Source organism: Dendrobates tinctorius, unplaced genomic scaffold (genome assembly GCF_039654945.1).
Source record: "Dendrobates tinctorius isolate UK_male_01 unplaced genomic scaffold, ASM3965494v1 ptg000173l, whole genome shotgun sequence".
NCBI lineage: Eukaryota > Metazoa > Chordata > Amphibia > Anura > Dendrobatidae > Dendrobates > Dendrobates tinctorius.
Window position 1 is genome coordinate 4,468,166 of NW_027361840.1, and position 23,034 is coordinate 4,491,199.

The 23,034-nt window shown below is 45.4% G+C and overlaps 1 protein-coding gene and 1 long non-coding RNA gene across 6 annotated transcripts in view; one reads left to right on the plus strand and one right to left on the minus strand.

The window, feature by feature from the left end:
• Window positions 1-23,034, minus strand: part of LOC141053976 (uncharacterized) — a 166,570-nt gene that overhangs the window by 68,194 nt on the left and 75,342 nt on the right. For 4 of the 5 annotated variants that reach the window (XR_012221310.1, XR_012221311.1, XR_012221313.1 and 1 more), the window contains exons 2-3: window positions 20,620-22,758; window positions 19,838-19,978 (exon numbers count right to left, since the gene is read on the minus strand). This is a non-coding gene — a long non-coding RNA (uncharacterized lncRNA). The remainder of the gene's footprint in view (window positions 1-19,837; window positions 19,979-20,619; window positions 22,759-23,034) is intronic. The other variant, XR_012221314.1, reaches the window with a different exon arrangement.
• The window catches only part of LOC141053954 (uncharacterized), a 55,300-nt gene that overhangs the window by 16,984 nt on the left and 15,282 nt on the right, over window positions 1-23,034 (plus strand).

The window sequence follows — 23,034 nt, forward strand, 5'->3', positions numbered from 1 at the left end:
CACAGGAGAACTTAGAGCTAATATTGGCTAAGAAACAAGCAGCTCTGGTAAACAAGTTGTTTGAGGCATTCCCAGCACACAGCAGCGGAGCTGGTTCTCCCACGAGCCGTAGTGGGCAAAATAGAAGAGGTGTTCGTGGTGCACCCAGCCAAACTGGCATTGGAGACAGGGGTTTCCTGACCATGTTGTGGAATGATTTCTCAAGTCCCGTGCACACGACAGCTAATACAGAATCTATTGCAAGTGACAGGAGACAGCAGTTGTCAACTATGGTTACAAACTACTTCACCTCCCATATCGAGGTTCTCCCTCACAGGTCATTCCCATTTGACTATTGGGCCGCTAAACTGGACACCTGGCCTTAATTGGCACAATATGCCTTACAGGAGCTCGCTTGCCCTGCTGGTAGTGTGTTATCTGAAAGAGTCTTCAGTGCTGCTGGCTCAATCCTGACAGAAAAAAGGACCTGTCTGTCAACCCAAAATGATGATCTAACCTTCATTAAAATGAACCATGCATGGGTTTAAAAGATTTTGTCCCACCTTCCCCTGATAACACATAGGTTGCCAGAAAAAAGGCTCGCTTTTGTCCTCCTCTTCCTCTGACTTCTCCAATTCCTCCATTTGCAGCAGCTGAAAGTCCAGCCTACACATCAACATATGCCATTTTTTAAACCACCCGAAATGGGCTGCCCCCCCCTACCCCAGGCCCGGGGTCAACACCTGCCGCACCCGGGCAAGTGCTGTTGCCCTGAACAGGTATGTGGCCCCACCCTTGGGAGACAGGACTGGCACAGGGCCTCTCATAGTACAATAAAGTGTCTCTGATGGTGGGGGGGCCCACTCGCCGTCAGGAACACTGGCGTACTATGAGGGGCCCTGTGCCAGTACCGGCGCCCACGAGTGGGTCCCCCCTGCTTGCTCAGGGGCACAGCACTTGCAATACTTACCTCTCCCTGCTCCACTGCCATGATGTCTTCCGCCTTTCCTGACAGTGACATTCAGGTTACAGAGCGTAATGACATCACATCTGTATGCCCTCTACCGAAACAGTACAAGTGCAGAGAGCTTTAAAATGGCAATGCTGAGGAATCCAGAGTAGAGCAGTGCCCAGCGAGGAGAGGTATTTAATTTTTTAAAATGTTCGGAGCATTTTTTGGGGAGCAATACACACTGGAGAATTCTTTATGGGGCCCATCATACACTGGAGCATCATCCATTTGGCCCATCATATACTGGAGTATTCCAAATGTGGGACATCAGACACTGGAGCAGCATTTACGTGGCCCATTATACACTGGAGCATTAGAAATGGGGCCCATTATATATGGACTCTATGGAGCATTATTTGGGCCCATAAGACGGAGCATCATCCATGGGGACCAACATATACTGTAGCATTATGTGGAGCTCCTCATATGCTGTATGGAACCAATTATTCTGTATGGAGAAATATATGGGGCTCATTATTCTGTATGGCGCACAATGTGGTGGCCATAATACTGTATGGAGTAATATACTGTCCGTTTTTTGAGCTATTGTAGAATTTAAAATAGATATCAGTCATGTCATGTAAGCAGTGAAGTATTTTTCATTGTACTATACCTATATTTCTGTGCTGTATCGGAGCATCATGAATTGTGGTATGTCTTAAAGGGCGCACTGACACTCTTTGGCCCTGGGCACACAAAAACCTGGAGCCAGCCCAACCCCCCACAACTTTAGCCAAATAACCACCAGTTTTCGATGCATAACTATTATTATAAAGTAAATTAAGGTTGACAAGCTTAAGTAATAAGAATTGATGTCGTTGGCATTGAAATGGGCACTGTAGGTGTGTTTACCGTCCTCCAATCCCTGCCAACTTTGCTTCCCCATTGACTTGCATTGGGTTTCGTGTTTCAGTTGGACCCCGACTTTTCCCTATAGTCGGCCGATTTAGTTCGACCCGACTTTTTAGAAAGTCGGGTTTCATGAAACCCGACTCGACCCGAAAAAAGGCAAAGTCGCTCATCTTTAATCATGCACACTGCATGCCGTCACAATTCAGCAGTCTACAGACTATAGAATGACTGACTGCAGACTTTTGTGTCAAGCCTGGACAACCCCTTTCATGCAATCCACCCCCCCACCCCTATATGGCCCCCATTTTGTTTCCAAATTAACTTGATGTGGGCTTTGGGAAAATGGTCGCCGAAGGCGGCACATGTGCACATTGAGACCTTGAGCCTGCAGGAAAGCTTGAACTACTTTTGACCTTGATTGGAGGTTTTCCACCATCCGGACTATTTACTGCATTAAAACCTTTCATCAATCTCTCTCTGCCGTCCACATGCAGGGAGATTAGCTACAGTGCCATGGGTTGTAAACTTCTTGATTATGTTACGCACTGTGGACAAAGGAACATGAAGATCTCTGCAGATGGACGTGTAACCTTGAGATTGTTGATATTGTACAACAATTTTGGTTCTCAAGTCCTCAGACAGTTCTCTTACTGTTCTTCATGCTCAGTGTGGCACACACAGACACACAATGCAAAGATTGTGTCAATTTTTCCCCTTTTTAGCTGCTTTCAGGTGTGATTTTCATATTGCCCTCACCTGTCACTTTCCACTGGTGAGTTTGAACGAGCATCACATACTTGAAACGAAGAGTTGTTTACCCACCATTTTCTATAAAATAATTTATATTGTGTAAAAGCGGCAAAACATAAAACAATATATAAATGTGGTATCGCTGTAATCGTACTGACAAAAAAACAATTCCGGTATACCTCTTTTTTTGTACATTCTGCCTAACAAAAATCAGAATAGAAAGTGGTCAAAAATGTAATTCGCCCGAAAATGGTACCAATAAAAACGTCAACTCGTCTTGCAAAACACAAGCCCTCACATGACTTTGTCAGCAGAAATATAGAAAAATTATAGCTCTCAAAATGTTGTGATGCAAAAACTTGCTTTGCAAAATAAGTATCTTTTAGTGTGACAACAGCCAAACATAAAAAAAAGTCTAAATCTGGTATCGCTGTAAACGCACCGACCCGAAGAATAAAGTAGTATAATCACTTATACCACACGAGGAAAGGCATAAAAAAGAATAAAATAAAACCAATTCTTCACCTGCTGTTGATTTGTTAATTCTGCTTCCCAAAGAACGTAGTGTTAGGCTGTGTGCACACGTTGCATCTTTTTAGCGTTTTCGCAGCGTTTTTCCACTGCGGAAACACCGCAAAGACACTATGAAAATGCACCCCATGCAATCCTATGGGATTCCGCATTGATGTGCTAATGCTGCGGATTTTTCCGCTGCGGAATCGCATAGCGGAAAAATACGCAGCATGTTCATTCTTTGTGCAGAATCTTGGCGATTCAGCACCCATAGGATTGCATTGAAATGCTCACTTTGCACATGTGGCTATGCCCACGATGCGTAAAGTGAGCGCTTCATGTGCGGATGGTACCAGGGTCTGGAGGAGAGGAGACTCTCCTCCATGCCCTGGGTACCATAATCCTGTAAAAAATAGTATATCCCTATTTTTTATTTTAATTCTTACCCTCCGGCTGCCCACGGAGTCCTTCCCGCCTCTCACCACACTGCCAGCATCTTCCGGTCCCATTGATGCTTTGTGCGAATGGCCTGAGATGACGTCACGCTCTCTCGTGGATTTCCTTGCCACTTGATGAGGTACTGCAGCTGATTCCTGCGGATCCTGGAGTCCAGGATCTTCTCCAAAACAAATTGTTCATGTCCATCCATTAACATAGGCTGAGGAGGAGGTGCAATAAGACCCTGACACAGGGAGACTGTCATGATTTGTAGTTTTGCCCTGTCCTGTATTTTGTATAATATGTCATTTAAATTTTCTCTGGTTGTATTTGCTGTAAATTAACCATGTCTCAATCCCCCAATACTTTGCAATGTCTTGTGATGTATCTGGACCATAATCTAATTTAGGCTTGTGTCAACAGCTAGTGGAACTTTGGCTATTGTTTTGCTAAGCAGAAGATAACCTACAATACACATCCTGTAGACTAAGTGGAGCCCTTACATTTCTAGAATCTTCTGATGGACCAAACCATTGAATAGTAGGTGTGACTCCTACCCCCCTTCAGATGGGCTGATCCCAAGAGCCCTGACAATACACTCTTGTTTTAAGATCAGTTGTGATTTGAGTGCGGACATCGAAGAAATCACGAACTGAGTTGAGGCCAGCTCGTGACGTCCGTGGGATTGGGTGGAATCCTGTGGACTATTGCAAGGATTATTGTCATCGTATCTGGCACAAGGACTATCGTGAGGTGCCCGGATTTGTTTCCATTGTGTGGACATATTGTGGACTTCTCATGGACTCCAAGGACATTATGGATATTTGATGTTGTATGCTCCCTGCCTTAATAAATCTCGTTGGATCGTCCCTCGGCCTGTTGGCCCTTCTTGCTCTGTCGTATACCCCGTCACAGAGACACAGGTTTTAATAAGGAGACATAGAACACAGGATGTACCTTCATAGTCCTTAGCAACTTCAGACGGCAGGCAACAGAGCTCACGATCCCAGAGATCTTGAAAGGACCAATGAATTTTTGTCCCAGCTTCTGTGACGGAACATTCAGTTTTAAATTCTTTGTGGATAACCACACAGAGTCTCCTACATTAAACATAGGTGCAGGTCTCCGGAACTTATCGGCAGATCTCCTGTATCGCTCCTGTGCTGTAGATAGCGATTCTATCAGAGTTTCCAGATTTTGTCTCATCCTTGCCACCCTCTCCTCTACTGCAGGCACTGGAGCATCAATCAGGGTCTGGGAAGAATACTAGGATGAAAACCCAAATTGGCAAAGAAGGGTGTAACCTTAGTGGATGCATTCTGCGAGTTATTATAGGACAACTCTGCTAAAGGAAGCAACTTCAGTCATCCTGCGTTTGGTTGATATAACACCGAAGGTACTGCTCCAAAGTCTGATTAGTCCACTCCGTCTGCCCATTGGTCTGCAGGTAATATGCTGAGGACAGACAGACGTTGATACCAAGTGTAGAACAGAATCCTTTCCAGAATCTGGAGGTAAACTGCACTCCCTGATCAGAGATCTTGTCTGGAACTCCATGCAGGTGGAACACATTCTGAATGACTAGCTCAATCATCTCCTTAGCTGAGAGGGAAGACCAGTGCAAAGAATGAAGTGAGCAGCCTTTGTAAGGCGATCTACCACCTCCAAAACAAAATTCTTTCCCCCATAGGTGGGTAATTCCACTATAAAGTCCATCGAAATAGACCCCCAAGGGTGAGAGGGAACGGGTAGTGGTTGCAGCAATCCCGTAGGTGATACACGAGGAGTCTTAAAGCTTGCACATACTTCACAAGAGAGAACGTAGCTCTTCATGTCCTTCAGATAGGTAGGCCACCAAAAAATACCAGCCAACTTAGAGTCATGGACAAACTTGAGGAACAGCAGCCTTACGAACTCTGGAATGTATAAATGTTGATCCCGAACCCACATATAGTTCTTGAGAACCAGGTTAACATCATCAGTAGGGTTAGCAAGGAATGGATCTGCGTCATAGTCCTCCTTAATAGTCTTCCATAAGTCCTTTTTCTGGATGACTCTGACAAAGTTGACTCAGACAAAATGGTTGTCACGCTTGCGCCTTGGCTGAATGGCACGAGCCAGGGGGTTTGTGACCCCACTGTGCCACAAAGCAGACTACCCTGGAAGGGGCGTGACTACGACAGCTACCTCGGTCTTCACTGGAGCCTCTGATGGTGAGGTCAGGCTTGTGCGGCAGATAGCTGTCGGGTGCCACTCCAGGGTGGTGTCTGGCTATGGCTGCTGGTCCCACTCGGGGCAAGTCACCTTGACAGAAGCTATAGACAGGCAGGCAGGTAGACACGACAGGCACGGCTGAGACACTGGGCAAGCAGGTACGGCTTGGAGACACAGGGCAAGCGGGCACAGCTTGGAGACACAGGCAAGCGGGAACGGCTTGGAGACACAGGGCAAGCGGGCACAGCTTTGAGACACAGGACAGGTGGGCACGGCTTGAGGCACATGACAGACTGGCGTGATATGAGAAGGGACAGGTAGGGACCTGTTCACACAGCAGGTGCAGGTGTAGGCAGGAGGGAGTGGTGTATGTTGGAACAGGATTTGGACCTGTTCACACAGGAGGTGCAGGTATGGTTATAGGCAGGAGTGCGGAGTAGGTGGAGCCGCAGGAGTGCGGAGTAGGCGGAGCTGCAGGACTGCGGAGTAGAGCTGAACCACAAGGTCTGTGGAGAAACTGCAGCAAGAAGTTCTGCAACAACAGAGAAGACAGAGCGGCAAGGGTGCAGATGCACAGACAGAGCGGCAAGGGTGCAGATGTACAGACGGAGCGGCAAGGGTGCATGTTATGATTGAGTCACCGAGGAGGAAAAAACAAAACACAAGATCAGCCCAGAAAATCAGAGAGGTTTGAAACTAGCGGATTGCAGACCCCTAATCCTATCACACAACTAGCAGTAGCCGTGGAGTGTTCCTACGGTGATCCTTGACACCTCGTCACAGCCGGAGATCTAAATAAGCCTAAAGAGAGAAAAAGGAAAACTGACTGCCCCAGTGTAGACCCCAAAGCAATAGGCAGCCCCCAACATATAATAACGGTGAAACAAGATGAAAACACTAACACAGATAGAAAGATAGGTTGAGCCAACGATGGGGCCCAAGCTAACTAAAAATGACAGGACAGAAAAGCTGCTGTCTGCAATCCGAGAAAACCCTGCTAAAAATTTTCCCAACACAACTGATAAGCAAAAAGGACCCTGAAGTCACTAGACTTCAAACCCTATATCAGCACTCAGAATATTCTGAAAGCAGAGCAAAAGAGAACACTGATCAAGGAATAAGAATCAAGCACATCCCCGGCCGGGGATGGCTGAACTCAAAAAACAAGGTAAACAAAACCAAAACTAATAAGTTCTATAGCAGAACAAAAACTTATCTTTGGGAAGCAGGAATCAGTCTAGTCTCCAAGAATCCAGCAGAGAAATCACCAGCAACTCAGCAAGGCGTCGGCTGCCTTATATCCAGTCTGAAGTTTCCGTTTCCCAGTCACAATCCACCTGGTCAGGTGTTTGGTTTCTTTCATCCAAATCAGCCTCAGTACCTTCCTTCACCAGAAGAGGGAGATCCTCGGACACAAAACGTGAATGAACAGATGAGCTCACAACAGTACCTCCCCCTTGAGGAGGGGTCACCGAACCCTCATCCAAGCCTCCAGGACAATCAGGATGAGCCCGATGAAAAGCACGCACCAATCTTTCGGCATGAATATCAGAGGCAGAGACCCAGGAATTATCATCCTGACCATAACCCTTCCACTTAACCAAATACTGGAGTCTCCTTCTAGCTAGATGGGAATCCAGTATCTTCTCTACCTCATATTCCATGTTACCTTCAACCAACACAGGGTCAGGAGGTGCCGCCATAGGAACCACTGGTTCAACAAACCTCTTCAACAAGGACTTATGAAACACATTATGAATCTTAAATGTGACAGGAAGAGCCAACAGAAAAGAGACCGGATTAATAATCTCCAAAATCTTGTGAGGTCCAATAAATCTAGGTTTAAACTTTGGAGAAGCCACTTTTATAGAGATATTCTTTGATGACAACCAGACCATATCACCCACCTTAAACCGGGGACCAATGGTCCTATGCCGCTTAGAAAACCGCTGGGCCTTTTCCTGGGAAAGAGACAACTTATCCACCACTTGGTCCCAAATCTGCTGCATTCTTTCCACCACAGTGTCAACCCCTTGACAGGCAGAAGACTCCACCTGCCCTGAAGAAAATCGAGGATGAAACCCAAAGTTACAGAAAAAGGGTGACATCCAAGTGGCAGAACTAGTTCTATTATTTAAAGGAAATTCGGCCAAGGGTAAAAATGAGACCCAATCATCCTGATTAGCAGATATAAAACATCTCAAATAAGCCTCCAAAGTCTGGTTTGTTCTCTCCGTCTGCCCATTGGTCTGAGGGTGAAATGCAGAGGAGGAGGACAACTGAATTCCCAACTTGGAACAAAAGGTCCTCCAGAATCTAGAGACAAACTGAACTCCTCTGTCCGATACAATGTTCTCAGGAATCCCGTGCAAGCAAACCACCTGTTGCAAAAACAAGGGCACCAACTCTGAGGAAGATGGCAACTTAGGGAGTGGTACAAGATGGACCATCTTAGAGAATCTATCACAAATCACCCAGATAACAGTCATCCTCTGAGAGACAGGCAGATCAGAAATAAAATCCATTGAAATATGGGTCCATGGCCTCCTGGGCACCGGCAAAGGCATCAACAACCCACTAGAATGAGAACAAGGCTTAGATCGGGAGCAAGTCCCACAGGACTGCACAAAATTTCTGACATCACAAGACAAGGCAGGCCACCAAAAAGACAGACTCACCAAATCTCTAGTACCAAAAATACCTGGATGACCAGCCAGCGTGGAGCAATGAACCTCAGACATCACTTTCCTCCTCCACTGGTCAGGAACATACAACCTACCACTGGGACAACGCTCAGGCTTATCCTCCTGAAACTTCTCCAGAGCATGTCTCAAATCAGGCGAGGTGGCAGAAAGAACCACCCCCTCACCTAAGATGGTAGCAGGCTTGGTCACAATAGGAGAATCAGCCAAAAAACTCCTAGCGAGGGCATCAGCCTTAATGTTCTTAGTGCCCGGAAGAAAGGAGACCACAAAATCAAAACGTGTGAAAAACAAGGCCCACCTGGCCTGTCTCGGATTCAAGCGTTTAGCCGACTCAAGGTAGATCAAATTCTTGTGGTCAGTGAGGACCACAACTTGATGTCTAGCTCCCTCCAACCAATGTCTCCACTCCTCAAATGCCCACTTCATGGCCAACAGTTCTCGATTCCCCACATCATAGTTGCATTCCGAAGGAGAGAACTTTCGGGAAAAGAAGGCACAGGGGTTCATTTTAGATGTTACATGATCTTTTGGGGACAAAACAGCTCCTGCACCAGTCTCTGAAGCATCCACCTCCACCTGAAATGGAAGTGAGACATTGGGTTGTCGCAAAACCAGAGAAGTGAACCTCCGCTTCAGCTCCTGAAAAGAAGAAACAGCCTCTGGAGACCAATTCAGCAAATCAGCGCCCTTCTTAGTCAAATCAGTCAATGGTTTGGCAATAACAGAAAAATTGGCTATAAACTTACGATAAAAATTAGCAAAACCCAAAAACTTCTGGAGAGCCTTCAAAGAAGTGGGCTGAACCCAATCACAAATGGCCTGTATCTTGGCCGGGTCCATTTCAATAGTTGACGGAGACAAAATAAATCCCAAAAATGAAATCCTCTGTACACCAAAAAGACATTTCGATCCCTTAACATACAGGGAGATTTCCCTCAAAATCCAGAACACAGTCCGAACATGTTCCACATGAGAGTCCCAATGCCTGGAAAAGATCAAAATATCATCCAAATAGAAGATCAGAAACTTATCCACAAAGTCCTGGAAAATATCATTCATGAAGAACTGGAAGACAGAAGGGGCGTTAGTGAGCCCAAAAGGCATCACCAGGTACTCAAAATGTCCCTCCGGAGTATTAAACGCTGTCTTCCATTCATCCCCATGCTTAATGCGAATAAGATTATACGCCCCCCTGAGGTCAAGCTTGGTAAACCAGCAAGCACCTTCAACTCTAGAAAATAGGTCAGAAATCAGGGGTAACGGATACTGATATTTAACAGTAATTTTGTTAAGGGAGCGATAGTCAATACAGGGCCTTAATGAACCATCCTTCTTGGCCACAAAAAAAAACCCAGCACCCAAGGGTGAAGAGGATGATCTAATATGACCCTTCTCCAACGACTCCTTAATATAAGAACACATAGCCTCATGTTCGGGTACAGATAAATTAAAAAGTCGACCCTTGGGAAATTTACACCCCGGACTTAGCTCAATTGCACAGTCATAACTCCTATGAGGAGGCAAAGACGCAGACTTACTCTCACTAAACACATCATAAAAATCAGCCAAATAGTCAGGAACCTCATGCGACTGGGGAGAGGTGGAGAAAATAGGAGTGTCACTAAGAGCACACCGACAACCCCAACTCAACACAGACACAGATTTCCAATCCAAAACTGGATTATGGATTTGCAACCAGGGGAACCCCAGCACGATGGTATCATGCAAATTATGCAACACCAAAAATCTGCAATTTTCTTGATGGTCTGGGGTGACCCGCATTATCACCTGGGTCCAAAACTGAGGTTTATTCTTCGCCAAAGGAGTAGCATCAATACCCCTCAAAGGAATAGGCGTCCGCAGGGGTGTCTGTTGTGAGCTCATGTGTTCATTCACCTTTTGTGTCCGAGGATCTCCCTCTTCTGGTGAAGGAAGGTAGTGAGGTTGATTTGGATGAAAGAAACCAAACACCTGATCTGGTAGATTGTGACTGGGTAACAGGAACTGCAGACTGGATATAAGGCAGCCGACGCCCTTCTGAGTGGCTGGTGATTTCTCTGCTGGATTCTTGGAGACCAGTCTGGTTCCTGCTTCCCAAAGATAAGCTTTTGCTCTGCTATTGAACTTATTAGTTTTGGTTTTGTTTACCTTGTTTTTTGAGTTCAGCCATCCCTGGCCGGGGGTAGGCTGGATTCTTATTCCTTGATCAGTGTTCTCTTTTGCTCTGCTTTCAGAATATTCTGAGTGCTGATATAGGGTTTGAAGTCTAGTGACTTCAGGGTCCTTTTTGCTTATCAGTTGTGTTGGTTAATATTTTTAGCAGGGTTTTTCTCGAATTGCAGACAGCAGCTTTTCTGTCCTGTCCTTTTTAGTTAGCTTGGGCCCCATCGTTTGCTCAGCCTATCTTTCTATCTGTGTTGGTGTTTTCATCTTTTTCACCGTCATTATATGTGGGGGGCTGCCTATTGCTTTTGGGTCTGCTCTGGGGCAGTCAGTTTTTCCCTTTTCTCTCTTTAGGCTTATTTAGATCTCCGGCTGTGACGAGGTGTCTAGGATCACCGTAGGAACACTCCACGTCTACTGCTAGTTGTGTGATAGGAATAGGGGTCTGCAATCCGCTAGTTTCCAACCACTCTGATTTTCTGGGATGAGCTTGTGTTTTGTTTTTCCTCCTCGGTGACTCAATCATAGCAGGTGTGATAGGGAAACCACAACGTTTGGCAAAATCCAAATCCATTAGGTTCAAGGCCGCTCCTTAATCCACAAAGGCTTTAGCAGAAAATGTGGACAGGGAGCAGATCAGAGTAATTGCCAGAAGAAACTTAGGTTGTACACCACCTACAGCAAATGTGTGTGCAAAACGTTTCTCTCGTTTAGGGCAGACAGAAATAATATGAGAGGCATCTCCACAGAAAAAACACAGTTTATTACGCCTTCTAAACTCCTGACATTGTGCCCTAGACAAAACTCTATCACATTGCATAGGTTCAGACATTTGTTCAACAGGTGGCAGCATTTCCTGTGTAATTTTACGTTCACGTAAACGCCGATCAACCTGAATGGCTAATGACATAGAATTGTCAAGACCAGAGGGAACAGGAAATCCCACCATAGTATCTTGTACGGTTTCTGACAAACCCTTCCGAAAGAGAGCTGCCAAGGCACCATCTTTCCAAGTGGTGAGGAACGCCCACTTTTGGAATTTTTGACAGTACAGTTCTGCAGAATCTTGACCCTGGCTCAATGCCAACAGAGTTTTTTCAGCCTGATCAATCGCATTAGGTTCATCATACAACCCCAAGGCCTGAAAAAATGCATCCACATTAGTTAGAATAGGATCATCTGGTACTAAAGAAAACGCCCAATCCTGGGGATCGCCGCGCAGCAAGGAGATGACAATTTTTACCTGCTGCGCAGAGCTCCCCGATGAGTTAGGCTTCAAGGCAAGAAATAATTTACAATTATTCTTAAAATTCAAAAATTTAGACCGATCCCCAAAAAACACATCAGGAATAGGAATTTTTGGTTCAGCAGCGTGTGAATGAGCAAGATAGGTGGAAATTCCTCGCACTTCAGCAGCAAGCTGCTCCACACGATCAGACAATTGCTTAAACTCCATCAGAAAAAAAAATATATATTCCTCCTACGGCCTCAGAGAAAAAGAGGAAAAAATATACACAAAAAAAAAAATTCTGACACACTTTTTTTTTTTTTCTTAACAATTCCTTCCTGCTTTTGAGTATCCTAGAATCTGCGGTATGGCTGGTGACTCTGTTATGATTGAGTCACCGAGGAGGAAAAAACAAAACACAAGCTCAGCCCAGAAAATCAGAGAGGTTGGAAACTAGCGGATTGTAGACCCCTAATCCTATCACACAACTAGCAGTAGCTGTGGAGTGTTCCTACGGTGATCCTAGACACCTCGCCACAGCCGGAGAACTAAATAAGCCTAAAGAGAGAAAAAGGAAAAACTGACTGCCCCAGAGTAGACCCCAAAGCAATAGGCAGCCCCCAACATATAATGACGGTGAAACAAGATGAAAACACTAACACATATAGAAAGATAGGTTGAGCAAACGATGGGGCCCAAGCTAGCTAAAAAGGACAGGACAGAAAAGCTGCTGTCTGCAATCCGAGAAAACCCTGCTAAAAATTTTCCCAACACAACTGATAAGCAAAAAGGACCCTGAAGTCACTAGACTTCAAACCCTATATCAGCACTCAGAATATTCTGAAAGCAGAGCAAAAGAGAACACTGATCAAGGAATAAGAATCCAGCACACCCCCGGCCGGGGATGGCTGAACTCAAAAAACAAGGTAAACAAAACCAAAACTAATAAGTTCTATAGCAGAGCAAAAACTTATCTTTGGGAAGCAGGAATCAGACTGGTCTCCAAGAATCCAGCAGAGAAATCACCAGCCACTCAGAAGGGCGTCGGCTGCCTTATATCCAGTCTGCAGTTCCTGTTACCCAGTCACAATCTACCAGATCAGGTGTTTGGTTTCTTTCATCCAAATCAACCTCACTACCATCCTTCACCAGAAGAGGGAGATCCTCGGACACAAAAGGTGAATGAACACATGAGCTCACAACAGGTGCAGATGCACAGATGGAGCGGCAAGGGTGCAGATGCACAGACGGAGCGGCTAGGGTACAGATGCACAGACGGAGCGGCTAGGGTGCAGAAGCACAGACGGAGCGGCTAGGGTGCAGAAGCACAGACGGAGCGGCTAGGGTGCAGAAGCACAGACGGAGCGGCTAGGGTGCAGAAGCACAGACGGAGCGGCTAGGGTGCAGATGCACAGACGGAGCTGCTAGGGTGCAGATGCACAGACGGAGCTGCTAGGGTGCAGATGCACAGACGGAGCTGCTAGGGTGCAGATGCACAGACGGAGCTGCTAGGGTGCAGATGCACAGATGGAGCTGCTAGGGTGCAGATGCACAGACGGAGCTGCTAGGGTGCAGGTGCACAGACGGAGGACACAAGGAAAGACAGAAAGGAAGGAAGCCACAGACAAGGAGAAAGAGAGACTAAGGTAGGACAGAGTACAGACAAGGTACTGGGACCAAGACTCAAGGGTCAGGATATTCAGCCTCCTGGCAGGCAGACAAGGTACAAAGCAAGACAAGAAGTATTCCTCCAGAGAAGGAGGAAATACACTGGACAGGGCCTGGCTTCCTCAGCAGCAAGATACTAACTGAGATTAGACATTGCACAGGCAATGTTCCAGTGGATGGGGCAGGGTTAAATAGTCCAGGGCTCTAGGTAATTGGTCAGGGACCCATTAGCCAGGAGCACCCTGACTGCATAAGAACCAGAGAGTTCAGGCGCCACCCCCCTATACACACAGTCAGGAAACATGGAGAGCAGAGGCACAGGACTGGCAACAGACAGAATTCACAGCATGGCTTGAAGCAGTAAGTAAGTTGGTGTGCGGGGGATGGGATGCCATGCAGTGATGCCAGCAGGGTTGTTACAATGGTCTTGCAAGGGGACCCAGGTACGGAATCCGTGGCATAGATTTGAGACAAAGCATCCACTTTCCCTTTACGTGAGCCTGGGCAGTACGAAATGACAAAATGAAGTTGATTCAAAAACAAACTCCCACGAGCCTGATGTGGAGAAAGACATAAAAAATTCTAGGTTACGATGATCCGTGAGCACAATAACTTGTTGTGCTGCCCTCTGCAGATGGTGTCTCCATTTTTTAAATGCAGCGATTATGGCAAGGAGCTCTTTATCTCCCACATCATAATTATTTTCTGCAGCAGAAAGTTTACGGGAGAAAAAGCACATGGATTTAACAGACCTTTCTCCTCTGTTCTTTGCGAAAGTATGGCCCCCAATGCACAATACTAAGCGTCCACCTCCACGATGAAAGGAAATCATAGAATCATAGAATTGTAGAGTTGGAAGGGACCTACTGGGCCATCTTGTCCAACCACCTGCTCAAAGCAGGATTCGCTAAATCATCCCAGACAGATGTCTGTCCAGCCTCTGTTTGAAGACTTCCATTGAAGAACTCACCACTTCTCGTGGCAGCTTGTTCCACTCATTGATCACTCTTAACTGTCAAAAAGTTTTTCTAATATCTAATCTGTGTCTCCTCCCATTCAGTTTCATCCCATTGCTTCTAGTCTTTCCTTGTGCAAATGAGAATAAAGTTGATCCTTCCACAATGTGACAGCCCTTTAGATATTTGTAGACAGCTATTAAGTCTCCTCTCAGTCTTCTCTTTTGCAAACTAAACATTCCCAAATCCTGCAACCTTTCCTCATAAGACAGGGTTTGCAGACAGGTCACCATTCTGGTCGCTCTTTTCTGAACTTGCTCCAGTTTGTTGATGTTTTTTTTAAAATGTGGTGCCCAAAACTGGACACAATATTCCAGATGAGGTCTGACCAAAGAGGAGTAGAGGGAAATAATGACTTCACGTGATCTAGACTGTATGCTTCTGTTAATACAAGCTAGAATTGCATTTGCCTTTTTTGCTGCTGCATCACACTGTTGACTCATATTCAGTCTGTGATCTATTAGTATACCCAAGTCTTTTTCACATGTGCTGTTGCTTAGCCCTATTCCTCCCATTCTGTATATGCTTTTTTCCTTTTTATTGCCCAGATGTAGTACTTTGCATTTTTCCCTGTTAAAAACCATTCTGTTAGATGCTGCTCACTTCTCCAGTTTATTTATATCTTTTTGAATCCTCTCTCTCTTTTCTCTAGTATTAGCTATCCCTCCTAGCTTTGTGTCATCAGCAAATTTAATCAGTTTACCCTCAATTCCTTCATCTAAATCGTTGATAAAGATGTTGAACAATACAGGGCCCAGGACAGAGCCCTGTGGTACCCCACTTGAGACATTCTTCCAACTGGATGTGCAGCCATTTACGACCACTCTTTGGGTCTGATCACTAAGCCAGTTATGAATCCACCTAACAGTTGCCTTGTCCATTCCATACTTAGTCATGTTTTCAATAAGGATTGTATGAGATACTTTGTCAAATGCTTTGCTGAAGTCAAGATATACTATATCTACAGCATTTCATTGATCCACCCAGTCAGTGATTCCATCATAGAAGGAAATTAAGTTAGTCTGACATGACTTATTAGTTACAAACCCATGCTGACTCTGTTTAATCACTTCATTCTTATCCAGATACTGACATACATGTTGTTTAATAATTTGTTCAAAGATCTTTCCTGGTATAGAAGTCAGACTCACCGGCCTATAGTTGCCTGGGTCCACCACCTTCCCCTTTTTGAAGATAGGAACAACATTTGCTTTTCTCCAGTCTTCTGGGACTTCTCCTGTTCTCCAAGAATTTTCAAAGATTATGGAGAGGGGTTCAAAAATTTCTTCTGCTATCTCCTTCAGTACTCTGGGGTGTAATTCATCTGGACCTGAAGACTTGAATTCATTTAGGTTAGCTAAGTGTTTCCTCACTATCTTTCTGTTTATAGATATCCTGGATTCTTCTATTCCCTTAATAGGACAGTGAAGAACAGTTGATGTTACATTTCCTTTCTGAGAGAAAACAGATGCAAAATAGGAATTTAAAAGTTCGGTCTTCTCAACATCCTGTCTTACCATTTCATCATTTTCATCCTGTAAAAATCCTATAGCATCTTTGACTTTTCTTTTACTTTTGACATATCCCCAAAATCCTTTATTATTTCTTTTGACATCTCTTGCAAGCCTCAATTCATTGTCAGCTTTAGATAATCTGATTTGTGCCCTGCAGGTTCTGCAGACAGCATTATATTCTGCTTTAGATATGCCTCCCTCTTTCCATTTTATAAACATTTTTTTCTTCCTTTTTAGCATGTGCTTAAGTTCTGTGTTCATCCATCCATTCTGTGTTCTTCCTTAAATGCTTCCTATTCTTCCCTCTTTTCGGAATTGTTAACAATTGTGCTTTTGAGAATTTCATTTTTCAAGGTTTCCCATCCTTCCTGGACATTTTTGTCTTTAAGGATATCCAGCCATTGGATCCCACCAATTCTCTTTCTGAATCCCTTAAAATCTGCCTTTCTGAAATCTAACCTTGACGTCTGAGTCTTCACAGGTCTTCCTCCTCTAGTTATCCAAAATTCTAAAATAGCATGGTCGCTACCTCCTCAACCATTTCCTCCCTGTTTATAAGGATTAGATCCAAGGTAGCAGTTCCGCTTGTTTTCTCCCCTACCTTTTGGAAGATAAAGTTGTCAGCAAGAGAGGATAAGAATTTCCTTGACCTGTTAGTTTTGCCTGAGAGATCCCCAACAAATGTCTGGATAGTTGAAATCTCCCATGACAACTATGTCATATTTTTGGAGAACTTGGCCATTTGATGCATAAAGAGTTCATCCATATCTTCAGCTTGCACAGGCGGCCTGTAGTAAATGCCTACAATGGTGTCCTTTCCATTGTTCTGTCCTTGTATTCTTACCCAAACAGTTTCCACAGAACTCCCAGTCTCTGAAGCTTCAATCTCTGTGCAGATATAAGCGTTTCTAACGTACAATGCGACACCTCCTCCTCGTTTATCAAGTCTGTTTCTTGCAAATAAGTTGTATCCTTTTAGTCTTGTATTCCAATCATGTGTATTGTCCCACCAAGTTTCAGTGATTCCAATGACATCATATTTCTTTTCCTGTGTTAGTAGTTCCAATTCTCCTTGTTTGTTGCCCATGCTTTGTGCATTAGTATAGAAACATTTTAGTTTGTGATTGGTTTCTCTTTCTCCAATATTTTTATTAATTAGATTCTTTTGTCTTTGTTCTTCCTTTCCACTTCTAATAGCAGAGTTCTCAATAGCATTTGTCAGGTGTATGGCTTTTTCTGGTCTTTTGCTTCCCTTCCCATGTTGTTCTAGTTTAAAGCTCTCCTTACAAGGGTAGCAAGGCGACTTCCAAATACATGCTTTCCAGTCTTCGTAAGGTGTACCCCATCTCTAGCAAGTAGTCCATCGTAAAGGTAATTCACTCCGTGATCCATAAATCCAAATCGTTGCTGACGGCACCATCGACGTAGCCAGTTGTTCACCTGCAGAATCTTATTCCACCTCCTTGTTCCATGGCCATCCACTGGGAGGATGGAAGACCACCTGTGCTCCCAGTTCTTTCACTTTCTTGCCTAAGTCTTCAAAGTCTCTGCAGATGGTTTCCAGGTCGTTTCTTGCGGTGTCATTTGTCCCCACATGTAGTAGCAGGAATGGGTGGTCATCTGTAGGTCTGAAGAATCCTGATATCCTGTCAGACACATCTTTAATTTTTGCACCTGGAAGACAGCACATTTCTCTTGAAGCTATATCCGGTCTGCAGATAGCGGCCTCTGTTCCTGTCAACAGGGAATCCCCCATGACCACCACTCTCCGTTTCTTATTTACAACATTTTTCTTTCTCCATCCAGGAGGACTCTGAAGGCGTACAGGGTTGCTGTTTGTGGGCAAAGTCTTATCCTGATGTATTTCTTCATCGTTTTCCTGCGTGAGAGCCTGATACTGGTTCCTGAGAAGTATGGGTGCTGACTGCCTCCCGATCCTCCTGCTTCTCTGGGTCACATGCTTCCATTCCTTTGTTTCTTCAGGTGCACTTCGAATTTCTTCTCTTTTTGTAACATGAAGAGATAATTCTGCTCTGTCTAAGAACTCTTCACCTTCCTTAATGATCTTCAATGTAGCTAACCTCTCTTCGAGATTTTGCAACTTTTCCTCCAACAGGGACACAAGCTTGCATTTGTGGCATGTGAAGTTTGGCTTTTCCACTGGTAAGTCTGTGAACATGTAGCAAGAAATGCAGCTCACCAAATGGCTCCTGGCCTCTTCCATATTGAGATTTCTTAAAAACTATGAAAGATGAGCCAAAATTATCGGCGCGCAGTTTTCCGATTTCCTCTTTTCAGCTGCAACGGCCAAAACCCAATGATCGTTGAGCTCGCGGAGACTCTTCACTTATCCCAGAATGCACTGGGAATATGCAAATGATCTCCTCAAGACTCTTCCCCTGGTTTTCCGATTTCCTCTTTTCAGCTGCAACGGCCAAAACCCAGTGATCGTTGAGCTCGCGGAGACTCTTATCCCAGAATGCACTGGGAATATGCAAATGATCTCCTCAAGACTCTTCCCCTGGTTTTCCTCTTTTCAGCTGCAACGGCCAAAGCCCAGTGATCGTTGCGCTCGCAGAGACTCTTCACTTATCCCAGAAGGCACTGGGAATATGCAAATGATCTCCTCAAGACTCTTCCCCATGCTGGTGTTAGGCGTCGGATTCCTGACACTGCACAGCAGGAATCCAGAGCTGTACATCCAGCGGTCTCCCATTCCTCCCCGACCGCTCAGGGACCTGCTCAGCAATCCCGGCGATCCAGGCATGCTGCTCAGACTCGCTCTGTCACTCTGGATGTTGCTGCCACCTCTGGTGCAGCAATGGTAGCGCAACCTGCTTTGCAGGGAACCGCTCCAGAGGCTAAGTCCTCTTGCCGCGCTACTGGGCATGCCAGCAAGTTGACCTCTCAGTGGAGAGCAGGGGCCACATGCTCAGGTCCTGCGTCAGATCTGATTCGTCCTTCACAGAGTACTGGAAGGTCCCGGAAGCGCATGGCTATAAAAAGCCCGCATGGCGGCTCGGCCATGCGCTAGTGTAGACTATTATGCTGTGTGTGAAAGGTGATGGATGCATGTGTCTGGTGACTGACTTATTTGAAACCCCCTTCCCTCTGATAATACGAATGGTGACAGAGTGTTGGTTATAGTCAGCTCCAGTTAGTGGCAAGATATGCGCCACTGTACTTCCCGCACTGTACACTAGCGTCCAACGGTGTCCGGCTTCCCGGCGCCGTCGTCTAGCGGCTATAGTTACCGCCGCGCTGCTGTAGCAGCATTTATTGGCGTTCGCGGCTGCGGTGCCACACGCCAGTTGGTCCTGTGGAGATAACAGGCCCAGTTCTCATTTCTAATTTATATTAGGGCATCTCTGTGGCTTAACAGAGTCCGCCTTCACTCCTCGGGTGACGTTAACCCGAGTGCAGCACTTCGCCAGCTAGAGAGTCTGCCATTGTCCAGCAGCGGTCTTGTCACCTACCGCACGGTGGACCCCGGGCGGCGAACGCACCTCCTATTTATATTTGTTGCGTTCCGCTGTCCCTAACAGCTGGGTTAGGATGGATCAACAGCGGAGCAGATGTAATATGGGACTTAAGACAGTCAAAAGCCTCATGAGCCTGTGTAGACCACAAGAAAGTTTTTTCCTTCTTGGTTAGTTGCGAAATAAGTCGCACAATCTCAGAGAAATTACGGATGAACCGTCTATAAATGTTAGTGAACCAGATAAAGCGTTGTACCTCCTTAACATTTTTTGGTGCGGGCCAATCAAGAATAGCCAGAATCTTACCTCCATGTTAAGCCACTGTGGCGAGATGACGTAGCCTAAAAATTGAATCTTAGTGCAGTGGAACGCACAATTCTCAAGCTAGATGTAGGGATGATTCTCTTTCAGACGTCTTAAAACTGTATTAACATGTTCTTGATGCTCCTGCAAAGAATCGGAGAAAATCAAAATATCATCCAGAGAGATTGCAACAAAATGATCTAGCAAATCTCTAAAGACGTCATTAGCCAAATGTTGAAAGGTTGCCGGAGCGTTGCAGAGTCCAAAAGGCATCACAAGGTAATCAAAGTGCCCATAACGACATCTAAATGCCATCTTCCATTCATCCCCAGAGCGGATCCGAGCTAGGTTATAAGCTCCTCGAAGATCCAACTTAGAAAAAATGTTGGCGTGTCGTACTCCAGCAATTCGGGGATTAATGATAAAGGATAATGGTTCCAAATGGTTACCTTGTTGAGCTCCCGGTAGTCAATACAGGGTCTAAGAGTTCCTTCTTTTTCCCGAAAAAGATGGGTGCTCCTGCCAGTGATGACGAGGGGTGAATGAAACCCTTAGACAGATTCTCATCAATGTATTCTTTCAAGGCTTGTGGGAGCTCCTAGTGGGTAAACAATTTTTAAATGGAATAGCCTCCACCGGAAGGAGCTTGGTAGGACAACCTTAGGGTCTATGAGGAGGAAGCTGATCTGCCATTTTCTTGTCACAGACATCAGAAAATTCGTTGTAAATGGGTGGTAACATTGATACTCCAGTGATACATTCCGCATCCCGAGAATTTACCTGACCTGTTACTGGTGTATCCCTTGGTGGAAAGGTGATCTCCTTGGTCTCCCAGTTGATGATTGGGTTCTGTGCCTGAAGCCAGGGAATTCCTAGAATTAAAGGAAAATGTGGTGAAGAAATTAGCATAAATGAAAGCACTTTTCGACGATTGGGTTCCATGTAAATCTCCAGGGGTGCCGTCTCCTGATCCACCGGTCTAGAAACTAGGGGAGAACCATCCACCGTTTCCATGCCTACTGGCGTGGTTCTCTGTGGAATCTGTATGCCATGTTCCTTGACAAAAGTGATGTCCATAAAGTTACCCCCAACTCTAGAATCCCCCATAGCCGCCCATGAGATCCATTGGCCCGACAATAAGATCTTAATGAGGAACAATGTGCATCCTTATCCTTCCGTGTCTTGGGAGCAGCAGTCATTGCTAGGGAATGAAACACAGCATTCACAGCAAAGCTGGACTCAGAAGTAACAGATTCATCCTGATTATTATGTTCCCCTACAGCGGCTATTACCTTGCGAGGCCGCTTAGAACAGTTTATAAGGAAATGGTCAGACTGACCGCAGTAAAAACATAAACTCTCATGAAAGTGATGCTCCCTGCGCTCGTTACTCTCTCACGCCGCTGTAAAGCATCCACTTGCATAGGGACTGGTTCTGCTTCCCAAGAGTCTTTGCCTGCAAGTTCTTTAGAAGGAAGGGGAGAGTTAGAGACACGGCTAAAGGCTGCAAATTTCCCCTGTCTACGTTCAGTAATACGTATGTCAATGCGCACGCAGTGCTGTATGAACGCCTCCAACTCCTGAGGAGAATCTGCTTGGGCTAATTTGTCCTTAATCTTACTAGAAAGTCCCCTCTTAAAAATGGGTAATTGAGCATAAACTCCCAAACCGTATCCACCGCCAACCGTCTATATTCAGTGGCGTATTCAACAACAGAGCGCTTACCCTGACGTAATGACAACAGTGCAGTTTCAGCTGTAGTGCGACGATTTGGATCATCAAACATCATAGACATTGCAGAAAATCATCATGGTTATTCAAGTGAGGGTCACGAGTCTCAATCAGCAGATTTGCCCACGCGAGAGCTCGGGAGGTAAGTAACATGATTATACACAAGACAAATGGGCAGCATGTACATCAAAATACAAAATGCATTGATTTATAAACCCACAAAATTTGTAGCGTTCACCATTAAATCTAATCGGCGGTAACTTGGGAGGACTAGTTGGCAGTAGCTGCCCCAGGGGTGGAGGCGCTCATGCTGTTATTTGATTACTTAAATCCTGCAGCGCCTGCCTGAAATGGGCCTCCCAGCTAGCCACCTTGTTTTTCAGAGCTACTACGTCCCCTTGTAAGGAGTTGATCATAGAAAACAAATGATCCAACTTTGACTCAGTCGACATTACCCCAGCAGATTCCTAATTGTCCTGAGTATCCTGTAACAATTATGTAGGTACTAAGGAATCTGATAGCGTGGGATAAAATCAGTCTGAGAACAAAGCTGCAGCAAAAAGATGTATTTAAATAAAACAGGAATGTAAACAGAACTAACAGATATTCTTGCAATTGAAACGAGGTGCTCAGCACAATATAGTAAATCACAGCAAGCTGAATAGCAGGATGCGACCGCTAATACGAACCAGTCCAGCAAGGATATGATGCAGGAGTGCGCAAGACACTTAAATAAGGAAGACCATTAAAGATATCAGTGGGTATGCATACAGTACTTAAACGTGGTTATCCAGCAAGGGGGTCGTTCAATGCACACAGTACTTAAACAAGGGAGTCTCCCAGCAATATCTTGATCACACGTCCGTACGGCATTTGCTTGTGAGAGTCCAACAATACATAGAAGAAGCTTAGACAGGGGAATGTCTCTAAAGGTACCTTGAAGGGCTGTCAAGTCCCGCTCAAGTCCCGCACCACAGCCCAACAGACGTAGTCCAGAAGATATGAAGTTGCACTTCTTACTGAGCGCAGCAGCTTCTGAGGCGAAGGGCAGCACCCAAGTATTCCGATCAATAGGCAACCCCGATCAGGATCCAGGAGCACACAGAAAATGGAAGGCAGCTGAATGAGGCGAGGCAGACCACCAATTAACCAGCAGAAGTAGCAGGGAGTTCACCAGCACAACGGGCAGGAGCTCTGGAACCAACAGCACAAAATACTAAGGCAAGGAGGAACACACGACCCTGACTTAAATAACAGGACAGACAGGAAGTTCCATGACAGGGTGAGAGACAAGACTCCAACTCGGATGAGGGCAAACAGGCACAAAGGAAAGTCCGGAATCCTTACATGTAGTAAGACTCGGCACACATTTATCCTGTGCTCTGTGCTGAGCACTTACATCAGAGTTTTTGTCTAAATCTTTGGTGGAAGATTCCCTGTAATGAGGCAGATGGAAACACTGTGGACGCA